This window comes from Lygodium microphyllum, chromosome 4 (assembly GCF_053477565.2).
Source record: "Lygodium microphyllum isolate KBCC chromosome 4, Lygodium_microphyllum_v1.1.10, whole genome shotgun sequence".
NCBI lineage: Eukaryota > Viridiplantae > Streptophyta > Polypodiopsida > Schizaeales > Lygodiaceae > Lygodium > Lygodium microphyllum.
In genome coordinates this window covers 173,363,656-173,377,045 of record NC_141138.1, presented here as the reverse complement: position 1 = coordinate 173,377,045, position 13,390 = coordinate 173,363,656, and positions in this window count along the sequence as shown.

The window sequence follows — 13,390 nt, the reverse complement described above, 5'->3', positions numbered from 1 at the left end:
GTATTTGTCGTTTGGGCCGATAGGCTTGTTCGACTTTCTTGGGCGTATGTGCGGATGAGCTTGATGGATATGGGTCTTGAAAGTGCTGTGGCTTCTGGCTTTGAGGTTTTACAAGGCTTGGTGTGATCAAACTTGAGGGCGGTGTGCAAGTAGTGCCTCCGGCCATGCGGGCCTTAGGGATCCATATCCAGGCATTTCCCTCATAGTAGCCTTGCGCATGCAAGAGGGCTTTAAGGACCCATCTTGGCTTGATCATGCGTTGATTTCTGTAACTGCACCTTGGCCTCCTGTGTTTAGAGTTTTTGGTGTGATGAGGATGTGAGCGTCGACACAGGCAGTGGTTGTGGTTGCTTGGGCCTCCATTGAAGCCTAGGCTGTTGGACGTTAGACTTTGTTGCTTTGAACGACAATTCTAGAGATTCGGTGGCTGGTGGCCGAGCACTATCCCCCTTCTTAGACTTGGCTGTTAATATTTCTATTGGTGGTCTTGCGGACTTTGATGAGGTCACACAGCCCTTGAAGGCTGTAATAATGCAAATGTTGCCTATGGTGAGGTGGATACGCTGCGATTCATAATCAACATTGCAGTGAGTTTGCTTCTTGAAGATTCGCCCTAGCAGCGATTCCATGCCTGCGTCTTCAGCGTTTGGCAATACGTAGAAGATCATTGGTATAGTCTCAGACTCGATAGAAATGGCGGCCCTGCACTTGTCGAGAAGTGCATATGAGCGGCTTCCATATGGGCTTAATTTTGCATTGGTGAGCTGTAGTGGTGGTTTGCCCAGTTGGGTCCAATGATCGTGAGTTAAGACATTGAAGTCTACTCCCTCGTCGATCAAGGAATTGAAAGCGCATGTTCGCTTAGTAGTGACCATGATGTGTAGGTATGCAGGTTCTACGGCTACTCGTACTTTGACAGGGGGTTCTAGCATTAGTGATTTATGCAGAGGATGTGTGGGAGGGTAGTACTTCTTGACACAATTGCCATTGAAGAAGCCTATGCCCTCGTCGTCTAGAGTCTCGAGCTCAATGTTGCCAGTTCGACTGATTGCACAAACTTTGAAATGTCCAAGACCTCTAAACTTCATTTTCTACTTATGCCCCTTAACTGAGTACAGGAGTACTAAGTCTCCCTATTCAAAATCGCGCTGCTTGACGTGCTTTTCAAACCAGCTCTTGCGTCGTGCCTTCTCACATATAAGTGCATGAGTGTCTAGAAGACGAGTTTCCGAGAGGCATTCGAGCTCAACTAGGCATTGCGTCCATGCCTCCTTTCCTTCCCATCGTTCTTGAAGTGTTATTATCAAGCTAGGAACAAAGAACTCTATAGGGAGAATTGCTTCAGTTCTATAGGTCAACCTAAAGGGAGTTTGGCCAACAGTCGTTTTATAAGCTATACAGTAAGCCCACATCAGCTTTTTATTCTAGTCGTTGCGCAAAGCAGAGACTACTTTGGCTAGGACGTTTACAAGAATCTTATTCGTGGATTCTGCTTGGCCATTTGCTTGAGGGTAGTATGGAGAGAATTTTTTATGGATAATTAGAAAGGTGGATAGAAGATGTATTATCACTTCATTGATGAAGTGTGTGCCCTATAGTCACTGACTGGTTCGATGGGGTAGTCGAATCGTGAAATCACCTGCTCCAACTAGAACTTGGCAGTTATTCTAGCATCGTTCTTTGGTGTTGCTCTCGCTTCTGTCGATTTCGTTAGGTAGTCTGTGGCCACAATGATATATTTGGCCTGTGAATACTATACAACTAGGCTGATGGGTCCTATGAAGTCAATTCCCCATTTTTTGAAGGGTCGTCGTGCAATGATTGGGATCAACTCCATTTGACCCTTGCAAATCAGGACATTTGTCTGCTGATACTCGTCACAATGCTTAACGAATCGTGCTACATCAGGAAATAGCGTTGGCCACCATAGTTGAGATTGTAGCACCTTGCGGGTTGTCGTGTCTCCGCTAAAGTGCCCACCAGCAATTCCACTGTGCACCTCTGAGAGCACATCCTGGATCTCATGCTCGCACACGCATCTACACAATAGTCCATCTTGCCCTAGTTGATATAGGTGGCATGCTATCAACTGGTAGGGTTGGATCTTGAGGATGAGTCGACTAAGTCTTGCCTTTTCTATTGATTGCTTAGGTAGTCCCTCAGTAGTCTGTGCTCAAGCACTTGGACCATGTCATCTTCCCAATATGGCCTTAGATCAGCCTTAAATAAATCTCTCTCGTTGGAAAGGTTAAAGAGACGAGCATCTGGCAATTCATCGGCAATGCCTTCTCTAGCGGCCTCTCCCATGGGGATGCATGACATATGGTCAGCCATGTAGTGTTGTTTAACTTTCCGTACAACCACGGAGAAGTCGAACTCCAAAAGTAGAAGAAGCCACCAAGCTATGCGTCCTATAGCGCAAGGTTTATTCACTAGATATAGCAAGGCTTGATGGTCCACAAAGAAGGTAAAGGGTGTAGCCAATAGATAATGCCGGGATTTCTTTACAGCAAACACCGTGGCCAAGCCCTCTCTCTCTATCGTCGAGTAATTCATTTCCATCTCAGTGAGTTGTCTGCTAGCAAATCTCACTGGGTAGTCCACGTTGTCTTTGCCATGTTGGCAAAACACTGCCCCCACAGCAAATTTCAAGGCATCGATATGCATGTGGAAGGTAATGGTCCAATTTGTGGCTTGTAGAATCGGTGTTGTGGTTAGAGCCTTCTTCGACTCTTCATATGCTCGCATTGGTATGCTTTAGTCCATTCAAAAACAATCAGCAAGTTGTATAAAGGTCTGGCAATCAATGCACAATTCAACACAAACCGTCGATAGTATCCCATATGGCCTGAGAAGCATTGAACTCCCTTATAGTTGATAGGGGATAGAAGATCAACAATAACCCTGACTTTTGAGAAGTCAGTAGCAATGCTGTTCTTTGACACCACGTGCCCTAGGATGCATCCATGCTTCACCCAAAACTGGCACTTTAAGGGGTTCAAGGAGAGACACCATAGGCAACACCGCTCAAAGACTACTTGGAGTTTGTCTAAGTGTTCTCTCTAGGTCGAGTGAACACACAAGTCATCTACAAAGACTTCCAACTATTTGAGAAGCATGTCTTTAAATATGGTGCACATGAGGCGTTGGAAGGTGGCAGGGGCATTAGTCAATCTGAAGGGCATGACTATGAAAGCAAAGACACCCCACTCAATGGCGAAGGTAGTTTTATTGCCTGACGGCAGGATGCACTTGCACCTGATTGTATCTCGAGAAGCCATCCAGAAAAATGTAGGCTTCGTTGCTATCCACTCTTTCAAGCATATGCTTGGTGTTGAGATATCGAGCTCCACTTGTGATACGCCAGGGTGACCGTTGTGTATTTATGTCACCGACTTGTCAGTTGCAGATGCGGTTGGTACACCGCCCCTGAATAATAGCTACATGATAGCTATCCTTATCTACTCTAGTTCGTGGCTCAGTTAGTATGCCACCTTAGTTAGTTGAGTTTGGTTTGAGACCCATATAGAGGGTTCTTCTATTTCTTTGTACTTGAGTTCTTTTGGCTTACACAACTAAGAAGAGGAAAATTGTTTTCAGCCTCCACCCTTGTGTGTCTTCCCCCATTGTGCAAGCAAGAAAGCTTCAAGCGAGACTCCTTCCTTCTCTCCCACAATCTTGACATGGTATCAGAGCCTTGTTCGTGGTAAGGAGCTCAAGAAAGCAAGCCAAGCTCGCGGTGTTCTGGTAAGAGGAGCAGTGTTGCTTTCATTTTCTGTTTTGGGAGCAGATCTCTGCAGGTAGCACAGCCGAAAATTGCAGGAGTGCATTGTCTCAGGTTGAGACGCCCTTCGCGGTGAAGCAAGAGGGCAGTATATGCTGCGGGAGAAAGCTTTAGCTCCTGGCGACCCTGTTTTTTTGATTTGAGGCCATTTCGGGGCCTGTTTTGGAGGCGGAAGTTTTCTGTACGCACTCAGGAAAAGGCTCAGTTTTATACTGGTTAGCCACTGTTCTACAGGTCGGTGAAAATTTACTGTAGAAATTGCATTGTATGCTTGTGCGCAGAGACATTGGGAGTTTCAGAATCATCCTTGGTTCCTGTTTATGCAAAATCGTCACTAGGAAGTGACTGTGTGGTCAAATACCACTTTCGCCAGTTTTGCAGATTTGCCCTTGTGAGGGTGAAGTTGAGTTTTTGCAGTGACAGAATTTTTCGCAGTGTTCTGTAATGGCGTCTGATTCTCTTTCACAGATTGTAACTGAAAAGCTTGACAAGAATAACTTCCAAGCATGGAAGTTTAGAATGACGAATTTCCTTATGGGAAAAGGATATTGGGAATTTGTTGCAGGAAATGAAGAAGAACCAGTTCTTCCTGATGTTCCCAATCAACAGCAAATGCAGGCATTCAAAGCATGGCATGAGAGAGCCAGGAAAGTTATGTACTGGCTGTCTATCAGTATTTCAGACTCTATGATTGTGCATATTCAGGATGCAAGTACGCCAAAGGAGGCATGGGATACTCTATCAAAAATGTATAGCACAAATACGCAAGCCAGGAAAATGCAGCTCAAGCAAGAGTTGCATAACGTACAAAGAGAAAGTATGAGCATCAATGACTACCACATGAAGGTGAAGAAGATTGCAAATGCACTTGCTTCCATTGGGTCGCCAGTGGAAGATGATGATTTAGTTTCTGTGACCTTGAATGGTCTAGGAAAGGATTATGCGCAGTTTCGAACATCCATTTCCGTCCGTGAAAGATTTCCTGATTTTGAAGAGTTGATTGCTCTTCTAATTTCTGAGGAGCAGAGAAATGGTGGTGCATCTTCTTCAGGAGGAACTTCAAAAGAAGCTGTCTTCTACTCAAATGCTGGAAGAGGTAGAGGCAGAGGTAGAGGAGGCCGATTTGGAGGCCGTGGTAGAAATCAGAATATGCAGCAAACTCAAGAAAACCAGTCCTATGGAGGAGGACGTGGTAACTCTAGAGGCAGGGGGAGCCAAAGAGGTCGTGGTGGATGGCAAAGAGGCCAAAATGCAAACAGTAATGTTGAATGCTACTATTGTGGTAAAATGGGTCATATGGCTAAAGACTGCTATAAAAAGCAGAATGACATCATGAATGGAAAACTGCAACAAGGAAATTATGCATCTTCTAGTAGACAGGGTGATGACAGAAATGAGCATTTGTTTATGGTGCAGCACATGAACAATTCTGTGACAAATGCAGAAGAAAGCAACGATGTGTGGTATGTTGACTCAGGTGCATCAAACCACATGACAGGTCATGCAGAATGGATGGAAGATGCAAGGAAAATGGAAAAACCAGGATTTGTGGAGACTGGTGATGATACTGCACATCCGATTGTGCAGATTGGAAAAATTCCTTTGTCTATGCAGGATGGGAAAAAGAAATACCTGTCCGATGTATTTCATGTCCCGAATATCACCAAGAATCTGGTTTCTGTTGGTCAAATGGTTGAACAGGGCTTGCAGGTCAGATTTAATCCTCATGGATGCTTTGTTGAGGATATGAAAAATAATGGTCGCTTGATAGCAAAAGGAAAGAAGAAGGGCAGAATGTTTACATTGGATGCAGGCATGCCTGAATTGAGTGCAGCAATGTTTGCACATGGGACCGGTGTAGTTGCAGATATTGATATCTGGCATAAACGCATTGGTCATGTTAATGTACAGCGACTTAAATCAATGCAGGCCCAAAACATTGTTGCAGGATTGCCTAAATTCAAGGTTGTAGAAATGCATAAGGTATGTGAAGCCTGTCAGTTTGGAAAACAGGCAAGGAAACCATTTCCTAGACATGTTCAAGAGAGTAAGAAGCCATTGGAATTAATCCACTCTGATGTGTGGACTACTAAAGCTGCATCTCTTGGAGGCTGTCATTATTTTGTCAGTTTTATTGATGACTACAGCAGAAAAATTTGGGTGTATTTTATGAAAAAGAAAAGTGAAGTTTTTGGGCATTTCAAAACTCTTAAAGCTATGGTTGAAAAAGAAACAGGCCTGCAAGTAAAATGCCTAAGGTCAGATGGAGGGGGAGAGTACCTCTCAAATGAGTTTGCAAGGTTCCTGCAGGAGCATGGCATAAAGCAGCAATATTCATGCAGTCATACCCCACAGCAAAATGGAATTGCAGAAAGAAAAAACAGGCATATTGGAGAGGTATCTCGTGCCATGCTTAATGAAAAAGACCTGCCAGATTTTTATTGGGCTGAAGCAGTTGCTACAGCAGTCTACATAATGAACAAGGCTCCCTCTGCAACAATACATGGAATGACTCCAGAGGAGAGGTATACTGGTAGGAAACCAGATATTTCTCATTTGAAAATTTTTGGTTGCATTGCCTATGTACATGTGCCAGATGAGTTGAGATCCAAGTTGGATCCAAAAGCTGAGAAGTGCATCTTTATTGGTTACTCTCTGCAGCAAAAAGGGTATAGATGCTATAACCCTTCTACTCGTAAGTTTACAGTGAGCAGAGATGTTGTTTTTGATGAGATGAGTAGCTGGTATAAACCAGTAAATGTGATTGATGATGTAGATGCACAAAATGGTAATGCTGCACAGAATTCAAAGCAGCAGTCACAAAATATTAGTGGACCTGGAGCGTCCTCTAGTAGTGGTTCACATTCTTCGCCATGGACAAGCAGATTGAGATCAGGAGAATCTTCTGAAGGCAGCGCAAATAGTGGTATGCAGGTATCACGAAAAGGAAAAGAGAAGGTAGATCAGCCCATGTTTGATGTGAATGCAGGTCACTCTTATGTGGATGGTGAATCCAGTGGCTCAGAACAGAGCATTGATGATGAGTTGGGTATTCCTTCTATTGTTACACCTGGAGTAAGGAAGACCAGGGATGTTTTGAGAGCACCTAGGAGTGAACCCACTTTGCGCAGGTCTACCAGAGTTAGGTATCCTGTGGATAGGCTGAAATATGATGGATTTGCAGCCATTCACTATGCATATATGGTCAAGGTGATACAAGAACCAGAACCCACTTCTTTTGAGCAAGCCATGGGAAAAGAAAAATGGGAGAAAGCCATGGATGAAGAAATGGATGCCTTGGAAGCAAATGCTACATGGGAATTGGTACCTTTGCCTAAAGCTAAGAATGCAATTGGCTGTAAGTGGGTTTATAAGGTGAAGCACAATGCAGATGGTTCTGTGAATAGATACAAGGCAAGATTAGTGGTCAAGGGGTATGCACAAACATATGGCATTGACTATGAAGAAACATTCAGTCCGGTTGCAAGGATGGTAACCGTAAGAGCAGTCATTGCTAAGGCTGCATCAAAGGGATGGTCTTTACATCAGATGGATGTAAAGAATGCCTTCTTGCATGGTGATTTGCAAGAAGAGGTCTATATGGAGCAGCCACCAGGTTATGTGCATGCTGTTCATCCTGAGTTTGTTTGCAGGTTGAAGAAAGCCTTGTATGGCTTGAAGCAAGCACCTAGAGCATGGTCTGACAAGATAGGACAGTATCTTGTCACTATTGGCTTTCAGATTTCCAAGGCAGATTTCTTTTATGTGAGAAAAACAGAGAAAGGTATTATGCTACTTGTCATTTATGTTGATGATTTGATTATGACAGGTGACAGTGATGAAGATATCCTTCATGTGAAAATGCTATTGAAGCAGAAGTTTGAGATGAAGGATTTGGGAGAGCTGCATTATTTCTTGGGCATTGAGGTGATTAGATCACCAAGTGGAATACAGCTCTTGCAGAGGCAGTATGGATTGGACATGCTGTCCAAATATGGGATGACAGGCTGTAAGCCTATTTCAGTTCCTTTGGAGCAGAATGTGAAGCTGAGCACAGATGCAGGTGAGCTTCTGGAAGACCCTACTATGTACAGACGCATAGTAGGAAGCTTGATTTATATGACTATTACCAGGCCAGATTTGAGCTATGTTGTTGGATTGGTAAGTCAGTTTATGCAGGCTCCAAGGAAACCGCATTTGGATGCGGCTAGACGCATACTCAGGTATGTGAAGTCCACATTGCAGTATGGACTATTTTATGAGACTGGGGTTCAGATACAGTTGCATGGATACACTGATGCTGATTGGGCTGGTAGTATTTCTGATAGACGATCTACCAGTGGATATGTGTTCTCTTTTGGGAGTGCTGCAATCACTTGGAGCAGCAAAAAACAGCCTACAGTTGCCTTGTCGAGCACAGAGGCTGAGTACAGGGGTGCAGCAATGGCTGCATGTGAGGTAGCTTGGTTGCATAAGCTACTTTATGATATGCATCAGTCTACAGATGGGCCAGTTGTCATTTATTGTGACAACATGAGTAGTATACACTTGGCAAATAACCCAGTCTATCATGCTAGAACAAAGCACATTGAGGTGCATTATCACTATGTGCGAGAGAGGGTTTTACTAGGTCTTATTGATCTAGTTTATGTCAGCACAGAGGATCAGGTAGCTGACATATTCACAAAGGCATTGGGCGCAGAGAAGCTGCGCAAGTTCAGAGACCTGCTTGGTGTGCAGGAATTGGGATTGAGCTCGAGGGGGAGTGTTGAGATATCGAGCTCCACTCGTGATACGCCAGGGTGACCGTTGTGTATTTATGTCACCGACTTGTCAGTTGCAGATGCGGTTGGTACACCGCCCCTGAATAATAGCTACATGATAGCTATCCTTATCTACTCTAGTTTGTGGCTCAGTTAGTATGCCACCTTAGTTAGTTGAGTTTGGTTTGAGACCCATATAGAGGGTTCTTCTATTTCTTTGTACTTGAGTTCTTTTGGCTTACACAACTAAGAAGAGGAAAACTGTTTTCAGCCTCCACCCTTGTGTGTCTTCCCCCATTGTGCAAGCAAGAAAGCTTCAAGCGAGACTCCTTCCTTCTCTCCCACAATCTTGACACTTGGCGTATGGCAATGGATAGTTATCCCTCTTAATAGCAGCGTTCACCTTCTTGTAATTGATGCACACTCTGATTTTTCTGTTCTTCTTCATGACAATGACTATGGGCAATATCCAGTCTGTGTGCTCAATTTCGTAAATGAATCCTGCTCTCATCAGCTTGTCAATGTCTTCCTTGACCACGTGAACGTGTTTTGGATTCATAGGGTACGGTTGTTGCTTGACCGGCGTAGCATCTGGCATCATGGGTATGTTATGAGTCACTATACTCGGATCTACCCCCTTAAGCTCTTCTAACGACCAAGTGAATATGTCTATGTACTCTCGCAAGAGAGCAACAAGACTCGTTTCCTCTTCCTCAGTCAAGTCATCGGCAATGAAGACTAGTCAGGGTGTCTCCCCTTCCTGGGCTAGGTTCACCTCCTTGACCGATCGATTCACTCGTTTGCCCTTTTGACATTTGGCACCCAACAAGATCACTACCCTATCCCCTTTCTTGAATTTCATAAATCTTTTAGGGAGGTCCTCTTGTTTTCTATGTTCTTATGTTCGTGTGTCCCTGGGTTGTTTTATCCTTTCCTCTTTCAACCGTTGGTGCCTCAAGTGGACGGGTAGGTCCCCCTTGGTGCGTCTGGTCTTGGCCATCCTAGGTATCTCTGGGTCACAATCTGAACTTACCTCCGACTCAAAGCCAAATTCCCCGTCTTCGCTAGAAGAGGTGGTCTCCCCTGGTGATCGCAACTCAGATGGTGACTCTTTCCTAAGCACAGGTGTCGTAGCGAATTGGCTAGGCCTACTTGATCGAAATCTATGGCTCCTACTGTTCCAACCAAGTGCGATCACAATCGATGTGCACCACCCCTCGTTCTATCCTGAAGGCACTCTTTTTCTACAACTCGGAGTCTACCCGTATTTTTTCTATTTCCCATCCCTTAGTGTCGTATTCTGCGCTGTCCATCTCACCCTCGCTTTTGTCACTGAAAGATCAGCAATCTTCGTATTTGTCATTGGAGTCCTCTTCGTCAGACTGCTCGTCGTCTCCTAGGTCTTGGTATATCTCTTGTCTTTGATCAAGGATTAGGGCCCAGTTGTATATGAGGTTCAAGTCATGTACGCTGGTCCATTGCCACTTGGATTCATCTAAGAAATCCTGGAGTGGTTTGAAGTTTACTAGTGGATTGCCAGCTAGCTTGCCCGTTAAATACTCCAGAATCTTCTGGAGTTCCCTCTTGTTATTTGGCACTTGGAAGGTGACAGGTTTAGGTCTCCCTTGAAGAGTTCCTGCCATCATGCAAACTGGTACGAAGGGTGTGTCTTTAGACTTACCGATTGTCTTGATGGCATCTCAGAGATGGCATCCTTTAAGCATCACGGAGATGGCATCCAAGTCGACTGGTAAGGTCTTCTAGATGTCCATCTCTACCCTCATGGTGTCCTTTCTATTGCCAAGGAGGATTAAGCCATTACCCCAATCTTCGATGACTCTGGCATTGCGTATCCAGGGTCGGCCTAATAGGACATCGTAGTCCATACCCTTCATGACTATAAAGTCAACCAAGAATTGGATACTTGCAATTTTCACTAGCCAATTTTTTAGCACCTGAAATGGCTTCACTCTCACACCATTTGCTAGTGTGACATTGAGCTTAGCAGTCTCAAAACATGGGTTTCCCCAAGTCTGAAGCACTGCGTGGCTAAGCACACTAACCCCAGCTCCTATGTCTACGTTCCTCTTTCTCGTTGTGTCGACTAGGGCTAGGACCGGTAAGACTGCATGCATCCCGGTGTCCTCCCAAAAGGCATTAACATGCAAGGACTTTGGCACAGATTGCAGCATTAGAGTCGGTATTTGTGTCTCTGCATCATGGTCATGCAGATCAACATCTTGCTCTCGTGATCCTTCAACCCATTGTTTCAGGACTTGCCATAGGGTGGGATGCTGCTTAAGCAAGTCTCCAAGACTTAGCGTCACAGGGGTGGTCACTAGCATGGTAAGGAGGTCATTGGCTGCTCGTCTCTCTCCTAATCCAGATTATCCTAGCCAATGGCCATGACTGATTTGCGGGCCTGCAGCATCAAGACTTGGCCCAAGTGGTACTGCTTGTGGTGCAGTCGCATCCCTCGACTTTGGTCAAGGGGGTGAGACTGGCATGCTTATGCTGGAGAGATCATCGATATCATCATCTAGGATGGGCTCAGCATCCTTTAGGTGCTCTTGGACCTCTTTCACCCATTCCTTCACTTTCTCTATGGCCTCTAGTTGGCGCTTTGGATGTGGGTATTCCCTCACCTTAGCACTTCCCTTTTCGGCTATCTTAGGGGCTGAAGTTTTTGCCTCTGCATCAGTGACCTTCTTTCTAGCAGGCAGAGTAGTAGCACTCTCAGTTTTCAGTGCAACCTTAGCTTCAGGCCTCTTCTTTCTCCACCTACGGCTCTTCTTTCCTATAGACACTGCATCGAGGTTGCTAGGCCCTGGCAGTGATATGCTGGCCTGCTTCATCTGGGCACGAGTCATGACCCGCAATGCGATAGGTGTGGCCTCACCATCGAGGTTCTCGACATGAAACAGCCCCAATGGGACAGATTGCACGTTGGCTGAACTCGAAGATGGTTTTTGCTTTGGGCAGTCGACGAAGAGATGAGTGATCCCGCACTTAAGGCACCTTAGGTCAGCTTTGTCTCTGTTCAGCTGCTCCCTCTCAAGGCAGTGTGATGAGAGATGCCCTGGGTGACTATAAGTCCAACAAATGATTGGATCCTGCGTCTGTCCTCCTAGGCCTCTACCTCATCCTCTTCCTAATGAGGTACCGGTCAATAGTCCATAAGGACTGTGTTGCCCTCGTTGTTGTGCGAGATGTAAGGGTATACGTAACTCTCTTCCTCATTTGGCTCTTTCATATAGTGGACTAGAGCGTCACTCAGTGGATGGGTCACATAGCGACCAGGTGGTCTAGGTATGCCTGTAGGGTTTATATAGGGTTTATGTCTGTAGGGTTTATGTCTAGGTGGATGGGTCACATAGGGACCAGGTGGTCTAGGTATGCCTGTAGGGTTTATGTCTATCCTAGGAACGGTCGGGTGAATGTTGTTAGGAGTAGGAAGGGCCAACGGGGCTCCCCTTTTCTGAAGAATGGCTACGGTCTATTCTCTAGGTAGGACTGGCCGTATGGTTGCGAGTACGGAAGTCTTCTTGGTAATCTACAATGCACGACTTTGTGACGAACCTACCGCAATTAGCATAAGGTCTTCACCTAGGGTCTTGACACTTGGCTAGCAAGTGGTTTTCAGCACAATACACACATTGGATGTGTAGGCGCATTGGTCATCTCAACATGTCTTGCAGCTTGACTATCTCCATCTTTACATCAGCTAAGTCCTGGTTTGTCTTGGTGGCTTTCCCCTTATCTTAGGTGGTTGGGCCTAATCATTTGCTAGAGGTTGAAGCTCTCTCTGAGCTCCGTGAGTTGGTTTCTTCTGAGTTTAAGCTCCTGGAGCTTCTCTCTTTCAGTTGGTTGTCAACTCTGATGGCTTCCTCAAAAACCCTAGCTGGCACGTCTCACTGCAAGCTTGAGTTTCGTGCCAACTTTACACAGTTCCTCATTTTGAATTCTGCTGATGAATACAGTTGACACTGCTCTTTCAGTTGGTCATTCACCCGTAGGGATTCTCTTGAAGAAACTCCTCATGTGGGTCATGTAATCGCGAATGTCCTCCTTCTCCTTCTGCTTGACATTCATCAGTCGCACTAGTAGATTGTCGGAGTATCTAGGCTCAACAAATCTCTTGATGAAGAGATTCTTGAGGCCGTTGAAGTTGGTTCGCTCTGCGGCATCTAAACTCGTATACCAAGTCCTATGTTTGTCACCTAAGTAGAGCCCGAATGCTTGAGAGCGTTGAGTCAGGTCGGTGAGGTCGTTGGCTTCGCAGACTTGCTCGAATTGCTCTACAAAACTCTATGGATTATCGTGGGGCTAGTACTTGTCGAGCTACTTTGTAACAATTGGGATCTTGGACTAGATCTTAGAGCCTTAGTTTACTCCTAATCCTACTAGCAATGATGCCGCTAGTGCTGCAGCACTTTGCTCTACTGCTGTGTTGTCTAGCAGTCGCTTCATGAGAAGCTCACTCAGCGTTAAGTCTCCTTCCAGGGCTCTCTCGTGATCAGTTTGGTTTCTATCGGCTAGGTTCAGCACTCGCTGTACCTTGTGCATTTCTGTGCTTTGCCTTTGGCTCCTAGCCTGCTGGTCTCTGTTGTACGCTACTATGCTTTGCAGTGCCTTGTGCGCTAGCTTCCTCTCTTCTTCTATGTCTGTGATGATGGCATCTGCTGTCCGTCGTGGTGCTCATAATGGGCATGCGCATCGTAGCTACTAACCAGCTGCCATCATCGTGTTCTCATGCTCCACTAAGCTATCGATCAGGTTGAGTAAGTTTGTCAAATCCACCTGTTTGGCACCGCTTGCTTGGTCCTACTCCGTGTGTCGATAG